Source organism: Perna viridis, chromosome 2, assembly GCF_037379345.1.
Source record: "Perna viridis isolate PV_CMFRI_1.1 ecotype Kerala chromosome 2, ASM3737934v1, whole genome shotgun sequence".
NCBI lineage: Eukaryota > Metazoa > Mollusca > Bivalvia > Mytilida > Mytilidae > Perna > Perna viridis.
This window is the reverse complement of record NC_142446.1, coordinates 64974367-64991052: the sequence shown is the minus strand read 5'-3', so window position 1 is coordinate 64991052 and position 16686 is coordinate 64974367.

The window sequence follows — 16686 nt, the reverse complement described above, 5'->3', positions numbered from 1 at the left end:
CTGCACATAACTGATGCCTATAATTATACAATGATTAACGTTGAAACAAATAATGATTAGTAAGCAAATAAATAGTCAGTTGATCAAATAAAACACCTCTATACATCTTACCAATCAATATTTATTTCACTTATTTCAAGTATAAATGAAATTATCTTTCGAATATATTTGGTAAATGATTTTATTTAAACAGTACCATCCGCATGGACCTTTTTTTTTACCCCGTCGAGGTCTAATTTTAGGTTCTTGTACAAGTAGTTTTACCCACAAGTATTCTCAACGTACGGTTGTAGATCACACATTTTGTTCTGTTAATCTGTTAAAGTCATCTGTGAAGACCAGTATTGTCCATAAACATTTCCCTGTGACAAAATTGGCCTTTCTGTCATAAACTGCTATTAAGGTCGTTATTTTTTTTTATTTATTGTTGTTTTCGAATTAAGATTACTGGCGATTAAAGTAATTTAAGGCAGGTGCAAAATACATCATGTACGAAGAATATAAGATAATATATACTCATTTGTCAGAACGAATGTTAAGTACAAATACTTGTGAGATTTAAGCAATTATGATAAACTCATCATGTCAAAAACCCATTATTCTGATAATTTCACAAATAAAAAACTCCTTTGTATACAATGGTTGATATTATATCCACCTAACATGATTTTCTTTCAAATTGTTCTAGTAAAATTGTAGGAAATAAAGGAGTTCGACAGATTTATCTGCCCTGAAATGTCTACTTGCAGTACATTTTAAATATATGTTTAAACTATCTAATTAAAATAAAAAAAAGTTATTTGTATATTATGATGGCAACATAATCAAATGACCTTGTTAGAGGCAGTATATAATTTCAGACTGTTTCAGCCACTGCCTTATTCTTACAAATATGTTAACGGCAATAAAACGTCGTGAAATTCGATTTGTATTGCCATATGTCTATCTCTACATCTAAACATGTGAATAGCTTATATTCTGAGCTCAACGGAAATCGACAAAACAAAAGGCATTCAAAATAAACACAAATCATTAAATTAATCTGAAATGCCATTGATGTGTATTATGTGTTTTAAAACAAAGACATTCACCTTTTTTTACTTTTTTTTATAAAAAAATGAGGAAAAAATCAAACAAACAAAACAAAAAATCAACAAAACAAACAACAACAAAAAACCAAACAAACAAAAAAACAAAAAAACAAAAAAAAGTTTTTTTTTGATGGATACACCGTAACGATCCACGAGTTCGTACTCAGGTGCACCGGTCGGATAAGCGTCAATTGCTTTTCTGAAAACACCTGACGGGTTGCATATAAAAAGTTAAGTCCGGGGTAGACGAAAGAGGGAAAGAAAACTGTGACACGTAGAACAAATCAAATTTCATGGTGCAGATGGATACACCGTAACGATCCACGAGTTCATGATGACGACCATAAAACTTCTGTAGTGATTACTTCAATCTTGTAAGCATTATAACCTTGTTCCAGAAACCTATTTTTTAGAATTTAGCGTGATACAAAAAGTCTGCGTTGTTTCGGAAAGCTCTGGCATAACGTATGAGTTGTGATATGAAAACTTCATACGCAGGTGCTGAAGGGATTTTGCCACAGATGAAAGGAAAGTTAACAATTCTGGATGAAAAATCATCACGTTTGTCGTAAAGTTTTTGTCAATAGTTTTCCTTTACCATCCATTTCTAAGTGTAGGTCAAGTATATATATTTTTAACATCGATACCATGGGTACAGCAAATTGAAATTTGGATGCAAAGACACTGTATGACTTTTCAATAGTGGTTAAGGGGCTGGGGATTGTATTGTCGTTCTCTGTATAGGCTTTTCTGGTTAATCTTATTGTACTCTCTGATGTAACTGCTGTTATTAGTGAGCTGAGATAACATATTTCAATAGAATGTCATTAAAGCAAAAGAAATTAAAACATGTTGTATGTTTAAGATTTTACCTTAAAATGCTTAATTTTATAACTGCCAAAATTAGACACTGAAAGTGCATTTTCATACAAAATCCTCATGTCGCTGCCGACGCAAGCCTCTTAAAAATAGACACAGGCTATCTTTCTATAACCATACCCAAGTACTTTACCAGCCCCTTTTTATGATAAGTTATAACGAGGCTGACATTGTAAACTGGATTCTACTGCTTTCTAGTGTATAGGTGCATTCAAAGGACCAGACAAACTATACTAACAATCTCTAAAATAGAGGGCATTTGCTTTTTAATGTTGTTAGAAATTAACTTTGAACCCACAGATGCGTGGCTTACTTTATTTGTATAACTTATACATATATTGAAGGGATAGGGGCTAAGTCGCTACTATCCCCTGCCACTTAATCAGACAAAGGTATAAACGTTTTTAAGTGATACATGCCTATAACACAGTATAAATGTCAATAGGTACACGCGGACAAATTAAAATCAGAACCAAATATAAAATTTCATAATGTGTATCCTGCTGTTAAATTTATTTGTAACCTTTATCCTTTGTACGTGGCTGTCACACGTTAAATTGACATCATCCCAAAATAGACGAATATCATAAAAACTTCATATACCGTAACATGTATGATTGGCATTTTTTCAATAATATCTCTTTTATTCTTTTCACATATTTCCAATGCTAATTTTGTGATAGACTTGATCTTAAAGGTGTTTTGTTTATTTTGATAATAATAATTCGTCAATACCCTCATATGAACAAATATTCTGACGCACGTAGGTTCGATGTATCAATGCATTCTATATATTCTTAATATTTTTCCAACCGATTTGAAGAATTTCCCTCGGTTTTACTGTTATTGCATATAGTTCGATCCCCTGTCGAGTGAAGGTATCCATAGTTCTAAAGAAAACTAGCATTTAAAATACACTGAAAGGAAGTTTGTTAATATTGGAACTACAAATGAGGGGAAATCCGTGAATAAATAATACCAGGAATCCCAAACGGACTAAAGAAAAAAATACTTAGCACACAAAAACAAAATTTACAAAGAAATAAACGAAAACGGACTAAATTCACACACGGATCATATGTTAGTTTTTTGTTGTCATTTGAAACTTTATTAAGGCTTAATATTAAATCCAATTTTACACGTCCAAAAGTACTTGTTCAGAGATAGACAAGAAAATGGAAACTACACAACGTCCTGGAATCAGTCGTAAACACGGATAAATGCACTATGGGTAATGATTTTTACGCACACGGGATTAAATATAATGTAGTTTAATGTCTGTGTTTTATTTAAAGCATATGAATGAAGTATGTAATTTAAAATTAAACTTTTATTAATTAATTCTTACATCAATATTTATACTAAAACCTAGTGAAAACTTCAACGATAAATTGTTGTACACAATCTCTCAAGAAAAATGATAAATTACTATGCTAGGTCGCTTTTGTATGCGAATTACAACAATTCTCGAAATCGCTGTTTTAAAATGAATTTAGTTTTATGTTTTCCGTATTTGTTATATTTAAACTGATGGTCGGGCTTTTTTTAAAGTCTTGATCCACGAGTTCAACAAACTAATTGTAAATACTTAAAAAGATAAATCACAAACTTGATATCCCACTACCCCCATTTGATGCCATGCACTTTTTGACCTTCAAATTGATTGATCAAAATAAAAGCTTTAATATGAGAAAATGTAGTGAGGGTTCTGTGAATGTTTCCTTAAATGCCTTCCAATGGTGTAGGATGAGAAACGGGAGAGAGTTGGATACCCCCTTGTTCCCATATTCATAAATGACAAATATTTTGCTACGAGAAGACTCAAAATTGATTTGGATCAAAATTTGAAATTGGAGATGCACAATGAGGTTATGGAATGAAGATTTTGTAAAAAGTTTCATTAAATTCAATTTAGTAGCGAAAAGAAGAAACCAATAAAAGATGGGTAACTCTCTGCGTGAGGGAAATTACGAATCTCAGCGAAAAATTTTACAAAATGGAAATATCGCCTGCTTTTTTTTTTCTGGGTGGGCGAAAAAAAGAACCCTTGGTAAAGAAACGCTTTCTCTGGAAGAGGAAAAAGGAAGAGTGTCTTCCAAAGAGTGAAAATATTTTATAGTTTGAAAACTGGTTAAAGTTATTCACGTGTATTTTTCTGCTGTAAGTAAATACTTCTTGAAATCCATGTAATTTCTTATTCGAAAGAGTAATCAAGGGAATTAATATTTTAGCGAAAATCAGTAGAATGTAATCCAGGGACAAAGAACAGACATGGAAAACGGACATACACAACAAAAAACATAAAATAACTAAAATAATACATACAATGTAACAAAAGTAAATAAGCAACTCGATCTCAACTAAAACTGGGAGCATGGACCAGGTGCACCGGCGCGGTAATTTAATTGTAAAAGTGAAACACAATGTACATTGCATTTAGACAATTGTTATTGAAGTGAATTTAAATCTCGTCCATAGTTTTTTTTATAGATATATTAAGCAGTCTTTAATTTGACCAAGTAACAATGTTTAAACAATCAAACAATTTTAGTGTTTCTTGTATAAACAATAATTCAAAACTACGACATTTCAATCAAACTGTTTTACCCAAAGTTTCAAAGAAACGTTATTAGCTGAGAAAACCTACATCATACTTTAGATAAAACACAGAAAATTGTCGCCTTCAGTTTCATTCAAAGATAACGCCAGAAATCTGGACCATATTCACAGTGTCTATTGCAACAAGACTTAGTATTAAAGTTTGTTTACAGTTTCTATTCCTAGTCAAGTACCCTTCAAACCTATTGACCTTGTTTAGTTATGGCTTAATTTGATAGTATTGATACAAAAACCGTTACTTGAAAGTCAATCACATTTCTATCTTGGCCTAGATAAAACTAAATATAAACAAAATGAGTATTTTTAATCAAACATTACCAAACTATATCTAAATTGTTTCCAGAAAGACGTTTGAATGGATACAAAACAATTCTTAGTAGTTGTTATATAACTGTAAATAACATATTCAGTATATAATCATGAATATCTTCTGTAAAATCTCATTATTTCCTTAATGGATATTTTGATAGTAAACGGAACAATTCAAAGTGCTTCATCATCGTTTTAATTTTCTTTGTAGTCTAAATAAACTTGCTGCTGTGATCACGAGTTTAGTTTAGAATCCATTGTTTTCAGTTTGCATGATTAAAATTATTTAATGTTTTGTAATGGAAAGATAAAAAGATAGAAAGAAAGGTTTATCCCATTCAGTTTCATTAAGAGGTGGTACCAGGTATCTTTACCCGTCTTCATGTAAGCTACTGATAGGTACCTCCTGAAGTTTACAATTTCATACATTTTTATAAAAAAAAAAATAATGATAAAAATGTCCGCTTACAAACCGATGATACCCGCATTTCAAAAAATAAATGAAATTAAAATGAGTTAAATTCACAGCCTTTTATGTACATAAAAGTGTTGAAACAGCAACATTCTGTGTTTCTGTTCTCAAATGTTCTCTGCAAAGAACTGAATAATACTGTATTTAAATCAAGGATAAATGCATTTTAAACGGACCTCATAATTAAAGAAACACGATCAAAAAATGGAACACTAATAGAAAAACAGCAATAAAACAACAAACATTTAAAAAAAAAACAAAACATTTGAGTACATGAAGCTGAATGATATTCATGTGTATATTGTCACACTATTGTGGAGATGGAAGAGAAAAAAAGATTGAAATGTATTAGTTGTTATACAATACTGATCGATCTATTGTTCATGGAGGCGACATTAGAATATGTAGTTTTTTCTTTTTTATGTGAAGGTGAATAAATCCTGCTAAAGTAGATTAAACTGTATCTGTAAAAATTGTAGATTAGGTAAACTTTCTCAGGACGTGCGATTTGGATAAGGACTCCAGACTTTGATGTAGATGGAGCTAATTAAATGGAAATATAGCAGTACGATATGGTCATTTCGATTAATGTGTCACTAAAACTAAAAGTGTTTATTGTTTTTTTTAGTTACACTGTTATACTTTTTCCCAAAGACAAAATTCAAAGACGTTTTGAGATCAAGTGTAAATTCTCCATGTCAATGAAAGGAAAACAGCAGCCCTCGAAGCATTCTAATTTAACATTTTCTTGTTTGTGAATGACACAATACTCATACTGTGTATGCTATATTGGTACAATGTTAATAATATTCATCCATAGAGCTATAAACCTACAGCTTTATTTGTACAATCAAATGGTATAAATCGTTATTGACTTTCTGGCATGCATTCATTTTCACAACTTCATTTGAACATCAGCATAAGTTATACATCTTAACCTTACTAACTTTGCTAAAGAAAAGTTAGATTCTCATCCATCTTATATTCTGCCTAAAGGATTAACATTAATAAGGGTTAAAATAATCAAGGGACCAAGATTTGAGTAGAAATCAAAATAATATATTCTAAGGATAATGACTAGACTGGGAAAACAGACATACACAACAAAGTACATGAACTAACCAACATAAAACGTACAAAGATACAGAAGTAAATGAATAACCCGGAATGAACTAAAAACTGAAAGTATGAATCAGGTGCACTGGTAGGGGAAACACCCTCCAAGTTGCTAATGAAAAATCATGTTCGAGAAAGATGAAATATGAAAAGAGAACTATGACACGGTGTTAAGAATACGAAGCAAGCAAAGTGTGTTCTGAGTTTGTGGGTTCGTTGGTCGTGCTCGCATTCCGAAGAATTTTTTTTTATTATTGACATTTTAGTTCTTAATAGGAATGGAGCATCAGAATCATCTGAAAAAACATGAACGGCTCAAAAAAGTTTTGTCGGAATTGACCTATGCAGTTATGTGTTATAAGAGTGTCACATATTCCAGTTGGTCAAGCCAGTATTGATATAACAACACGATAGTGCACTGTCAATAAAGTTTAATGTAATGAGTACAAATAACATTGTCCTTCATAGGCAAAGCCATAATCATATTATCAAATCGTGTTGTGGTTCCTTGCTTCAACTTCAAGAGATCATTTGGATTCCTCCACATTACCATAAGCTTAATCTGTTAATGATTCTGTTAACTTTCATGTAGGTAGTTTAGGATTCTAATCGAATCAATATTCCCACGAACTTATGAAAACAAATCCAAAAACAATATGTTTTTTTTTTCATAAAACGCGGGTGTATGTAGCCAGCTATTTTACCCTAACGCCAAATGTCTGGACCTTTTTTGTTCCTTTCTGTTTGTGTATGTCTAAGTTTGTTATTCACTTCATTACCTTAAGTTCTTCAGAAACTCTCGACCAAGTTCTTATTATTCACTTCATTACCTTAAGTTCTTCAGAAACTCTCCACCAAGTCTTTATTTACTTGTGATATTGTTATATGAAAGTCAATTTCTTTTAGTCGTTTAAAGAAACACTCGTTTGATAACTTCTATTGTGTATTTATATAGCAAACAAGACAAAGTTCTTATTTTATTTTTCTTTGATGTCTATATACAATGTTTCTAAATTAAAATGCAAACCATAGTACATACGACATTGTAATTCGTAACAATGTATATAGTATTCATATGCTTTTCTTGAGACAAATTACAATGTATCATGAAAGCAAATTTGAGTTTTACTTTTCCTTCTGTGCCTGATACGACACAAAGAACAGCAAGTTATTATTTTAACACGGGTTTATAGCCTATTTAATCAAGTTTATTCCATGCAAAATTATCTGATATTTTCCCTTTTTCTGTTTTCGGATTTCTTTTGGATGGAATATGGTACTCTATTATTAAAGACATGTAGCATTGTAGGTTCACAGCCCGTTTTCATAAAAAAAAAAATAATATATTATCACTAGGAACGCAAAACATTATTTTGGAGAACATCAGCATCACAACTGCATATGTCAACCACTATTGGAGAAAAAAGACCGCACAAATAACGTATTGGCAATTACCTGGCTAGTTCCATATAACAATGAAGTCAAGATGAAAGGAAAGTGGTTTGCAGTCATGTTGGAACTTATTACGAATTAAAAAAGAACAGAAATACAATATAACACAAACAAAAGTTATTAGCAACCTAACTATAAAACAGTTTACTAGTATTAAGGGGCATTCTAAAACGCACATTTTTACAAAAGAATGACACTTCTTAAGATATGAGAAAATCACATAAACTAACAAATATTTCAACTATGTTTTTTTCAACGTTAGTGTATAGTCATGAATTTAAAGTTAAGAACAAAGACATTTTAAAAAATCCTTGGATTTGATTTTACCCCTTCTGTTGATTTGATGAAAGTAATATGAATGTTTTAAATTTTCTATATCCTTCCTATTCATTTTCAGCCTTCGCATATTACACAGCAAATTCTCACTGTTGCAGCCTACGTTTGTAACTATATCAGTAACAAAAGAATAATTGTATATTCCTTAGGATTTCCTGACATTTTCGAGCTAATCCTAAATTTTTAACATAACGCCTTTAGCCTGGACTTCAAACTTTTTAACAATATAACAATTCCTTCATATCTATTTTATCTTACTTTCAATTTACAAGTCAAACACCCTTCAAATCTTATCGACCTTGGGACTATTGAAATTTAAATCCGATACATAAAAGTCAACCACATTTTAAACTAGGGCGTAGAATTGAAACCTCTCTAAGATTTCCTGAGATGTGTAATCTAATAGAAAGAATTACTTCGATTCAATAGTCTCTACTCAAAGAGTTCGTATTTAAAAATAATTAAATAATATAGAATGGTTGTAAATACAAGATTGATATGTTATTTTGAAAAGAAAAGTGCCTCGATATAGCACTACAACCAATTGAGTAACTTTTTGTCATTCCCAACGATTTAAAAATGATCGTGATTCGAAATGTAAACATCTTACTTAAGATTTATATTGTGTATTGGACATATTGTGTATGGGACAATGGTAAATGCTTTATCATCGTTTAATGCTGAGTTAATTTCAGATTGCAAATTACCAATAACGTTTCAATTGTTTGAAATGATTTACTTTTTTCAGTTATGAAAATCATACTTTTCAATTTCGTATTATTTTTTGTTTAATCGGTACACCACTTTTAATTTTGATATTATTACATATTGTTGCAATATTTGCCCCCTGCATACAAATGATAATGTATCTCAGATGGCGACTATTTAAGTAGCATTGCTTTGTGAAGTACATAGTATTTGAAGCTATATTAAATAAGTTTTAACAATATATAACAGTAGCGTATTTCTTTGTTCTCTTCGTTCAAGTGTACCAGATTTGTAGCTTTGTGTGAATTTTATAGATATAATTTCCCATGTTCTCAACTTGAGATTGGACAATTTTAAAGCTTTTTAAATCTAAATTGACCAACTGCAATTATCCCCCTGCTTGATAAAAGAAAGCTTTTCTATGATAAAAAAAAAAAAGAATTAAGTTTTGTGAATTGTTGACGGCTCATGGAGAAGTGACGGTATTTGTGCGTTATTTGGTTTTAAACTTAAGTCCATGCTATATTCTGTATTAAAATCAAAATATTGGTTATTTTTTTTAAATAATAAAAGGAAAAAGGTCTGTTCAGATACTTATTATTACGAATCTGGACCACATATAACATACCACATACATAATTACTGTAGTACGGAATGTAATAAAGCTGATTTGGGTCAGAAATCTGCAATATTGGTTTTCAAAAACTGCTAAGTTTAGTTTCCCCCCCCTTTTTTTGGGAGGGGGTGATATAAGCAGATTAGGTATAAACAACACATCAATATACCAAATTTATATTTACAGCTTCATTGTAAAATACAAAGGGTTATGACGAAATTGCCGAACTGGTAGGCATAAACTCTAGACAATAGTCAGAAAGAATAATCAAAAGACGGAAAGGCTTTACAACAAATAGCAATATCTAAGTGAAAACCGGAAATCTGAAAACTTCCATAATGGTCAGGACTTGGTCCAAGCAATTCTGGTGGTAATGGTGGGTTAAATCGGGTTTTATAGCACTAAACCTTCCGCTTCAAATACGCTTAGTTGTCCTGGATTTTGCAATACAAATAGGCATCAAATGCAACCAGGCAACTTTGGTAACAGTTTAAGCGCATTTTGATTTGAATAATATTTTTGCATATAATGCATTTTACAATATCAATTTTAAATATAAGTATTTACATGTATATGTATCATTTATTTAGCTTATTGTTACGAATTATTATATCAAAACAAAAGTGAGCGTATATTACACAGAAATATGAAAAAGCAATTAAAAAATATTCTAAAAAAGATTAATCAAATCGCTAATTAAACCTAACTTATCACCAGGAATATATAACATAAAACTTTTGTATAAGAACGTGTTGTTTTCAATGCATCAGTTCTCAGGTCTACCATTGCAGTTTTATTGTTCGAATTTTAAATTTACACAAATGTCATGAAAATAAAACATGCGAATAATATCGAGTTACAAATCAAGGATATGACATTGCTGCGGACAATTATATAGAAAACTAATCTTAACAAGACATCAAACAAACAAAAAGAAAACCTAACAAAAAAACTACTGTAATACTTTCCCGTAAACGTGATGATTTCTGGTCCGTTTTCTATTTTCAAACATGCATCTTCATGTATCTACAATGTGACATTGTTTGTCTTCCCCAGTGTGATTATTAGAATTTCAATAGATTGCAAATCTACAAACTATTAAAGGCCGACAACGGAAGTCCTGAACGAATCAGATAATATTCGCCACTTCCGTTGTGTCTGACATAAATGTCGTTTCAAGAGAAATAAATAACGATTTCTGATATCCGTTAGTAAACTTCTGCTACAAAACGTCTGTGGTGTCATGTGTCTTATTGTGTACAATACTGTCAACAATCATCGTTAATTAAGATATGCAAATCAAGGTGAATCACATTGCTACTATAACATTCAATACACAATGTGTTCAATCGCAAAACTATAAGAACTCGGGCTTATAACATGTATTTTTAAAAATTAAAATACTTGTAAATATTCCGTACTTTTTTTTTAAACTTTAAGACACGATCTCTTGGTGCGACCTGTAAAAATATTTTTGCGGAAATTATAGACAAGAAATTTGTGCAATGTTATAGTTACATGTACTATGTACGTTCAAAGTCAAATAAAATGACAAAACGAAACTAATTTTTGATAAAACTGGCAACTTGCGAAGGCAAGTACCTTCATAATTATTTGAAATATAAAACCTGATTGATGTGACCCTTTGAATAAAAAGAACGAATTAATTTTTCTTATCTTTTAACTCTTTTTAGTGGTGATTTTGATATATTTTATGTGCGTCATATCCAATTCGAAGTACTAATAAAATGGACATTTCAAATTAATCTCTTACTGAAAACACAAGTTTTATCTGAAAAAAAGTTAGATGTATTTTAAGTACCATTCTGTGTAAGAATCAGGCAATGGGTGGCACATTGTAATTCTCAGTTTGGTCTCTTTTTTTTTTGTCTCAAATATATTCTATACATACATCTAGAAAATAACTGAAAAACTATTTGAGTTTGTCTGGAAGCATTTATAACGTTGATATTTTTGACAGCTTATATGAGAAAAAGCTCCTAAAAATTTTGCCAGTACATTTCAACAAAATTTGACCTATTAATATCTTAAAAAAGCAAACGTTACAAACACTTTGGTGGATATGTCTGGAGGTTATGAGGTATGAATACTTGCATAATGCAAGAAAATCTCTGCGCTTTTTTCTTCATGTGTCACGCCTTATACATTTTGGCTGATTCTTAGACAGAGAAGTACTTAATAAGTAGCCTTGTTGAATGTAGTGCACCAGTATAAAAAAATCAATTTTGTACATTTATTTGTTGCTTAAGTCAGTTTTTTTCTCAATCAAAGTTAAAACAGAGATTCTTTTTTTTTATATTTTCATAGAGTTGCTTACATACATCAAAGGAAAATGCACACCAATTTCTGCATAATTGCGCGTGTATCAGAAGTTTTTTTTCCATCACTGTAGGGCAGCTGAACATTTTCATCTTTTATTTTTTACGTTTTCGTTAAGATCGTTTATGATTAAATAAACTGAAGCCAGGTGCAAAATACATCGTGTATCATTTTGATCAAAACTACTATTTTCCTTTCAAAATGTTCATATGTTTAACTTATTTTTAAAATTTATGACCAATAAAACGCGGTGAAGTTTGAAATTTGAATTGTTGTTCACTATCTTAAAGATATCAGTGAGCGAAAAACCAGAAATATATCAAATTTGGCAATAATAGAGGAAACAAAAACCAATTTGGAAGGCGGGAAATTGATACATGTAATCAACACTAATGTGTGTAATTCACTACCTTATTTGCATTCAATTGAACTAAAGTTCTATTGCGTTGAAATAATGAAAATAATACTTTTTTTTCAGTCTTTGAGATTGTTCGTTTGTTCTAATGTATGCATTGTTCGTGAGAAGAAATAAGCTTACGTTCGTTGATTTCATACTTTGGTCCGGTTCTATCGTAAAATTGAAATTTTCCTCTACTTTTCATTTACAATGCCGTTTAAATTTCTACAGGAGATATACTTCATAGTCTTTATGCTTGTATATTGCAAATTTACATATCTAAGGATTAAGGAGAAGATGAGAAGATGTTATATGTTATTTAGTCAATTTATGTTTCATTCTTAATTAAAAGAAAAAAGAATTATTTCGCTGGTGGTTTTACTTTGTGCTAGAAATTTTTTATTTGCAGTAGCGCAGTAGCATTAATTAACGACAATATCAATTACGATATGTTTGTAAAATTAATTAGAAATGTTGTGTGTCATTGTATTCCCTATATGATAGAGATATGATCAAAACATGATAACATGTATCAAATCGTAAGTGTAAAATTGGCTGTAAGCGTTGCGGTTATGATACTCAATAGTCTTTTTTGTAAACTTATCCTTAGCTTCTTTTCAAATTCGACCACCCAAATCCATCAGTACAGGAAATGTAAAATGGTGAATTACTTGAAGGAAATCGTGGGCATTGCATTGTTCAAAGACATAACTTGCATGGAACAATTTGAATTTCACCACCCGGAATAATAATGTCTGTGATCATTAATTGTTTATGAGAAAATTAACTTAGTTGATACTTTATATGTTTACACAAAAGAGGAAAATGGAAATGTCCATGCGATGCGGCCGTTTATTTACTTTTGGATGCAATGATTGATTTCTAATAACATCTGTTGGTAAAACTTGGTGGAACTGAAAGCTTTATCGTACATTAACATATCCAATGAGCTTAACCAGCAAAATTGTAGATCTACTGATAAAGTTGCAGCTAGCCTAAGCGATAAAAAATGTTAAGTACGAATTTTATTGATAATTGTACACATTCAACCGAAAATATGTGTAGTGCAAGAACAAGATATGTAGAATGGCTTTGAAAAAGTAAATAAATAAATAAAAATAATAATATAAATAATAATAATAATATTAATAATAATAATAATATAAATAATAATAATGATAATATAAATATAAGGTAAAATAAACATCTCGCAAATATGAAACGAATACTAAAGCAAATATACAAAATGTGAATCTGCATTTCTGTATGACTAAACTTAGCTTTTGATAGGTGAACCTGAATTCATTATGTGATTTCATGGAGATTTTTCCTACTGATCTACTTACTGTACGAAAATGTATTGATAATACCTACACTATATAGAGAACGGAAATAAAAGGACTTTAACGTAATATTTACTTTACATTTCATCTACATCATTTTGCGTTCAAATTCAATAAGAATCTATTAAGCTAATTTCCTATATGATAACCACAAAAGGCGCTTTGATTTACATTCTCTTTCCTGATTCTGACCCTTATTTTTTGTAGTTCATTTAAATAAATAATTGAAAGAAAAAACATAGATGTCTATAAAAATATTTACATTATCATGGTTACCCTATTTCGTTGGTTACCCTAATTAAACCATCATACAATTCAGTACAATTTCGATTTGTCAATTTCGTTTTGTCAACTCTTCCGTTTAATGGTAAAGGTTCTTTAAAAATATCAATGCAAATTTTCTCATATTTCTTTTTCCTTGGCGTCAATCAAGGTTCATTAGTCCAGATAGACATCTAATTGATGTTAAATAGACTACTTTACCTTCAAATTCTATAGGAATCTAGATACCCTCAATAATACTGAATAAATACACAATCCCTTAGTTCCTTGGTCAACTTTATTCAATTGATAAAGATGTAAATGGTTAAAGATTAGGTGTTCTTAATGAGATATAGACCTACGGTAATGGACATAACTTTGTAAATCAGTAATATATTTGTATCATATTCAATTTCACCAAAGTCTTTTTAGCTTTCGTTTGAAACAGAATGAAATCAATCCAAGTTACTTTGATGCTCACATGAGATTGTTGTAAAATGGTAAATGCAAACGTTCCAATGATTTATAAGAGTTGTGTCCCATACCCTATGTTTACCTCCTTACATGTAAATGGTTATCGCACATAAGGCTTTTGTATTTCAATACTAGAGGCCTAAAATTTTAGATTTTGCCTATGAATTACTAGTATATTGAAATTTGTGAATACGCTCGTTGTAAGTGTCTCACATTCAAAACAGTGAAAAAGGGGTTGGCCTAGAGGTAACGATTGGCCCGCTTTGTGACTGCATTGAAACGTTTAAAAATTACTTCCGAATTACGTCATTTCCGAAAGATCAATTTTGAGTTTTTCATGTTTCAGACTCCATACATGTCCTGGATTTGGCGCCAATTTTGTTAACAAAATACTTAGTTTGAGAATATTTTTAACTCCAATCAAAATTTTTGAAATTGATGACATCACAAACGGTTAAGAATTTTCTCAGACTTAAGTACTTTTTCAAGTTTTGTTGCACTGGGGCCAGTACGTCGCTGATGTTTCAGTCTCTGTAAACAAAACCTGATCTGACGTAGTGTATGTCATACATGTATTACAATTTTACCCCACCTCTGATAATTATCAGCTGAAATCAACTAATCGGCGTCCTGTATTTTGATCACGCGAAGACGGTGTATTTCCAATACACGGTCACTATTTTAGCAATACCCGGTCAGTTATCGTTTTTTAGTTTACTACAACCAAAATGGCGACCGAACGTCTTGCTTCGCTTTCGTCAGACGATATACAAAAAAGGACAATGATGGTGAATTCAAAGGAAACCATTAAAAGTAATCAAAAGGCCGCACGATTACTTAAGTCTTATTTGAGGGAAACCGGCCATTTTTGTTGAATCAAGGTACACACTGCAATAAGCTACCAAAAAAAAAAAATAAATAAAATGAAATAAATAAAAAAAAAAATAAAATAAAAATAAAATAAAAATAAAAACAAACAAATAAAAACAAACAAATAAGCAGGGTCAATAAAACATAGAGGCAACACAAGGGTAAAAATTGAAACGCACATCTGGAACATCAAGGAAAATTACTGCTATCTAAATATCGGGTATAAACTTTTTTTTCTTAAAAAAAAACAAAACAAAAACAAAATCATCGATGGGGTAAATTCGTTACATCGTGATAGTGTGGTCGTGTATGGAATTTACTCTGGTCAGTAGATACCATACGTGGCTCGGCTGCGCCTCGCCGGGTATGAAATTTACTGACCAGGGTAAATTCCGTACACGGCCTCTAAATCACTATGTAACTAATAGTATTTGTAACATATTTTATGTTTTTAAGCTTCTAATATGTACCAGTTTTTTAGGTTTGCATATTTCATATTCAAGCAAGTTTTTCGCAAAATATATTTTCGATTTTGAATTTTATTACATTGTCGTTTCCCTGTCTCTTTTATGATAAAAAAAATAAGGGATGACGGCTAAAATTGGGATACTACAAACACACAATGCACATCGAACTAAAAAAAAAGAACAAAAGACAAAACAAATCCGGGTTTATAGCACAGTGTTGTAGCCCAATGTCTGTGCTTACTTGCAAATGTTATTTGTAGGTATGTGTCATATCAGGAGACTCTTAAAATTAATCGTTAAGAATACAGACTTAAGTACTGGAAAGGAAAGTTTTTGGTGCCACCCTTCTTATATCTATTCAAAGACCATAGCCTAAATTTCGCTTTTAAGAAACACTAAAGGTAGAGTACATGTATAACAATATCTAAAATATAGACCAGGTCGTTCCAATTTTACGTTAGAGAGTAAATAATACAAGACAAACAAGGAAAGTTTCCTTTCATTTTGTTTGAAAAGTAAATTTACTAGAAAACAAATAATAGTATGGTAGATGTATACACAGGTGTCTCCCAATTCTGTTTGTTGATCGAATAATTGTAAAAATTGTATATTAGAGAGGAAGTAATTAATTGTTAGTTTTCTTTAATGACAAAATTACCTGTTACAAATTTTGATTTTCGTTATTTATATAATTTGTTATCAAAAGCGGGCGTTTCGTTTTGTAAGAAATGTAAAGGAGTTATATTCAGAACCAAGGTCGAAGCTTTACTTGGTGATAAATATTTACTTTTGCTACATGTACTTTATTCGAAGAAAGTTTACTTGTCATCCATTTTATGATGGAGAAAAAAGTTGCAAAATAAGCTTTTATAATATTCTCAAAAGAAAAGGAAGAAACAAAAAAAAAACGAAAACGAAAACGATAACAACAACGGG